Below are 5,290 nucleotides of genomic sequence, written 5' to 3' on the forward strand. Positions count from 1 at the left end.
CCTCACGGGATCAATAAAATATCTATCTATCACACGCTCAAACACACACACTCAAACACATACTCACAGACACACACTCTCACACACAAATTCAAACACACACTCACACACAGAGAAACGCACACGCTCAAACACACACTCTCACACACACACTCAGAGACACACACAGACATGCACACACTCAAACATGTCACAGACGTCAATTAACCTACCTGTACATTTTAGGACTGTGGGGGGTGGGAATGGAGCACCTTGAGGAAACCCACACAAACACCGGGAGAACATGCAAACTCCACCCAGACCACAACTCCAGAGTTGAACCCAGGGCCCCAGCACTGTGAGGCAGCAAAGCTGTATTTAATTTAAAATCATTTCAGCATTTTGAACAGTAAAGGTGAATATACATCCACACCCACGCACACAGTACTCACTTGTATCTGTATCCAGGGAGCTGTGCTGCAGACAGTATTTACAGTCTTTCCTCACAACTAATGAGACATGAGACACAGTAATGTTTAGTGCACATGCCAGAAACAGATTCATGTCAATGATGGGCTCTTGAAACATCAATCTGAGCAATCTGGGATCAGATTTAGTGACAGTCCAATGTGTTTTATACAACCAAACTGACCTAATCATTGAATGAACAGCTCAAATTCCAGGGCTGTTTGACACGGGACCGAGAGAGAGGAAACACTCTGGTGGAGAAGCTGTCCTCACCTCCAGATATAATGAACATCCTCAGCTGAGAAATCAAGCTGAGACACTGACTGTGCGCGTGTGGAAACTCTCATGGCACTGATCGCAAGAGTGGGAGTGCTCCCCTTGGTGCCCCTGTTTGGCTGCTGTGTGTCTCTCAGGCTGGTCTCCAGTCCCTGGTGGCAGCACTGGGCCCCACCCTTCCTGTGAAGCACTTGCTGAAAATGTGAGGCAGGTGAAAAGAGTTCTTCCCATTCACACGATTCTTATCATTTGTGCAGCAATAACACAGAGAGGGACAGGAGCTGTGCTGCACCAGATTCTTCTAGGAGGAAAACACTCAGCCAAGGTATTGTACCAGTCAGAGGGACTGAACTGCTCACCCTACTAGTTCCGTCATTCTCACCAGGATCTGCTCCTGGGGACTGCTCACCCACACGCTGCCTGACACTGTTCCACTGGGGCTGGGGGTCCTAACAATGTCAATGTAGTTTACAGGCATGTTCTTGCAGATGAGAACCCCTCCATCACCTCATGCATCAGGTCACCTGTGTCTTAAGCAAGACATCCCAGTGATTCTCTCAACGTTAGTGTGCCAGTCCAGATTTAAAAGAGACGAGCACCTGAGGTTTAATCTGGAGCTCATACAGGACTGTGCCACAGTCATGTGATTTACAGTCTGTCTTGGATCCGATTTACTGATCTGAGTACAGTAGATCTCACAGATCTTGATTTACTGATCTGGCCTCACTTGTGAGGTTCGGCTCAGTGCTGTAGGGGTTCAGGCAAAGACCTTCAAGCTTGTGGTGGTGGAACTTCTGTTCCAGTGTGGGCTGACCATGAAAGACCTGCTTTGATACGATTGGAGACATAAGACTTCAAATCAGCTTTCTAGATGAAGTGAAAAACAACTGAGCCGCCCTGCAGTGAATGGAACCTTTCTGAGCTGCTGTACATATCAGAAAGCACTCTGGATTCTACTGGATTCTCTCAGAGGTTGACAGCTCAGGGGCTTCATTTTGTGTTGAATGTTGTTGAAGAAAAGTTTAGAAATTGTTGAAGAAGTCTTCACTCAGGTTAGGTGTGGTCAAGCAAAGTCCTTTATTCATGCGCATGGGGAGAATATAATCATGCAGATCTGAGAGCAGCCTCTCATACAGATCTGTGAGTAATCTCTCCACCGAGATGGTAAATGCAATTAGTTTTATCCAGCAGATTCACACAGGAAAGCTCATTCTAAGTTTCCATATTGGGAGTTTTTTTTATCTCTACAAACATTTCTTTGTAATTGACCACATTCTTCTTAAGGAGCAATTTTACCTTGTATACAGACAAAAGGAAGTATATAAATAAAAGGTGTGAAATGAGCTAGACATTCTGCTATTGTAGCATTAATATCAAAAAGTCAAATAATATGCCTGCAATTGTTCTTTCATACTGTTGCTGGGTAAAAGGCATTTTTCAAAGCCAACTAGTCACTATCTTTTAAACTTTAAAAAAGGTAAATGCTAAAATTCTTCCTCAATGCAGAGTTAGCTTTCTCATAATGACCTGATGCTATACCTGATTTCAAATCACAGCTATTGATTGCACATGGGGTAATAAATTGCCTACCATTTATTTTAATGATGGTGCTCGTTTTCCAATAAAACCGAAAAAAAAATCAATGAACAAAACATCTGATTCAGCATAATCATGTCCGATGTAATAAAGTTTATGATGTGTTTATAAGTGTTAGAGACGAGGCAAGAAGATTTCAAATAGGATCCTGAACAGTGGTCCCAGGAGAAACAAATACAACTCAACTCAAAATGAGACGAGCCTGCCTTTCACTGCAAACATGAATTGCCGGCGTGTTAAAACTGGAAAGGAAGTTACAGGAGTCTCTCAAGAAACTGTCCCAGAACATGGAAATGTTATTGTTGGAGTGTGGAACAAGCTGCCCAACACTGGCGTCTTTCAGGAAACAGCTGGACATGACTCACCAGTCAGGACAGGAGTGAGTTCTTTACACAAAGTATTGTAGGAGTGTGGAACAAGCTACCCAGCCATGTTACTGAAACCTCTTTTAGGGAATGGAAGGATGATGAACTGAGGTGCATCTGACAAGCATTTTCACTGGCGCCTGTGTTATTACTCTGTGAATAATTAATCTAAAATATTCCTACTGTACTATTGTTTATCATTCAGGCCCCGCCCCCTGCTGATCGCGGCTTCTGATTGGCTGAGTCGCAGCTCCGCGCGCTCGGCGTCTCCGCCTCCTCCGGCTCCGGCTCGCGGCTGCCCGCTCCGCTGAGGGCGCGAGAGGAGCGCAGCCGTTATTTGTGAGCGGCTGTGTGTCGGAGGAGCGATCGTCTCCCTGCGGCTGATCCCTGTGGAGGCGTGTGGGGCTCCTGAGGCGCGGCTCTCTGCCTCCTGTCACACTGCGGAGAAGAGCCGAGGGCAGACCTGCAGCCCCGCTCCGCGACGGGTCTCTGCTGCTCCCGGGCGCAGGTATTTCCCGCAGCAGTGTGTCAGTCTCACACTCTGACAGCGAAGCTCTCAAGAGAGGTTTTGCCTTCAGACTCAGCGAGTCCGGGTTGCAGCGGCGATGTGCTTCAGTTCCCGCAAAGCACTCTGGGAGGGTTTGCTCCGGCCGCAGCAGTGACGTCACGGAGGAAGGAGAGTTCCGGCGTGTCTGCTCCTGAGAGGGTGTGCTGGCTCTCCTGAAGCGTGTGGAGTGGGGACTGATAACACACACAGTGAGAGGGAGGGGGCACAGACAGGGAAAGTGATCTTCTTCCTCTGTGTTAGGTAATGTCATGTCATTCAGATGCAGTGACATCTGTCTTGTGCTTCCTCTCCTGGGTTGCTGTGGATTCAAGAGAATAATCTCTCTTCTCTTGTTGAGGTGGTCCTGTCGTGCTGTAGTGTGAGAGAGTCGTTGACAGTCCTCATAGCTGTGCAGTAATTTCAGCTGCCCAGTGTGGTGTGTGGGTGTGTTTGCTCACTCTGCTGTGGACCTGATTGCCTCCCCTGTGTGTCTGCAGCTGCTCTCTAACACACTGAGCGCAGTGGCGGATGAGGTGTGGGCCTGTAGGCTCACTCAGGCCACAGTCAGAGTGCTCTGCTCTCTCAGCTCCACCTCTGAGGAGAAGGTGAGTCTGACAGAAGGCTGAGCTACATGAGAAGCTGGGACTTTTACTCTCTAAAAGTCTTATTCCTCACCTAGTGTTGTGACGTAGTGACATAGCAGGTGTGTCTGTAATTTGCTGTGTATTAGATGTTGGAAGGTGTGTGTCTGTTCAGGCTAGGTTCATACGTGTGTGCTGTTGTGTTGATGTGAGCTGTGAGCAGTGTTTGATTGTGCAGTAGAGGGGAGAGCCCCTTCAGGGTTCTGCGCTCTGTGCTCTACTTCAGTGTGTCGTTTCCACAGCTAGGGATGCTCCCATCAGGCTGTTGAGGGCCGATTCCCTGTCATTAGAATCGGACGCTTTTTTCTGTTAAAATCATTACAATAAGCCATGTACACGCCTCATGTCCCATGGCTAAGTGTTACCCTGGTTATTTTTTCCCATTAAAATGAACTAGACCACAGGTATAATTTGTTTATTTTTATTAACAAAATAAAATGTAGTGGGATTATTGTTCAATTACCATAAAATAAACACTACTGACTAAAAGAAATAAAATAATCACTTAAAATAAAATAAAGACTTTTTACTCATCAAACATGCACACAAAAACTTTTATAAATATTACATATACAGTACATTTGGCACATACAGTATATAGCAATAACAAAAAAACAGCTAAAACAACATTAAAGGCTTGTCTTAATCACAACCCATAATTCTAATTAAATAAATAAAATGTTCAATAAGATGTTTAACAAGAAGATAGTAGCCAACTTCAACCAAAAGGAAAGAAGTCAGAATCATTTGGCTCTTTAGCTACTGAGCCTCTTGTTTACTAATCATCGAGGGCAGATTCTTGTTTATGAATGGGAGCAGCTGTGCGTGTGTTGAAGACAATCTGTTCCTCATCTCATGCAAAATGTGCGCTGCTGTGCTGAATAGACGCTCGCTGTCCACACTCATACAAGCAGCGCAAAGGTAGACCTGAGCTGCTTCTGCCAAGGCAGGGAAACGGCTTGGATTGCTCTTCCAGAAAGCCACTGGCTCTGTGCTTCTTGGGATGAGTTGCTGACTGAGGTGGAGATTAATCTCTGATGCTGTGGAGTCATTCCTGTCCCAACCATCGCTTTTATCTTCATTCAGAATCTCCTCATACGTCGCCTGCAGAGATCCTGCCCGTAGTTCTTTCGGCTGTCTTGCTGTGCCTGCTGTAAGGCTCCAGTGTTTTAAGTGTTGCCGTTATTGATGACTGAGTGAGAGTCGGTTTGCTAGTCGCCGCAGCTCTTGCACTTGCTAATTGTTCACACTCTGCGTATTCTTTTTGGTGTTGAGTTCTCAAATCTCTGATGAGGTTCATGGTGTTGAACGTTCTAGCCGGTGATCTCCCACGAGCGACTTCTTTTGCACATGTATTGCAAACTGTAAATTCTTCGTTTTTTGTAGAAGTGTGGAAAAACTGCCAGACTGGCGAGGAC

The sequence above is a fragment of the Atractosteus spatula genome, chromosome 25 (assembly GCF_055471065.1).
Source record: "Atractosteus spatula isolate fAtrSpa1 chromosome 25, fAtrSpa1.hap1, whole genome shotgun sequence".
Taxonomy (NCBI): domain Eukaryota; kingdom Metazoa; phylum Chordata; class Actinopteri; order Semionotiformes; family Lepisosteidae; genus Atractosteus; species Atractosteus spatula.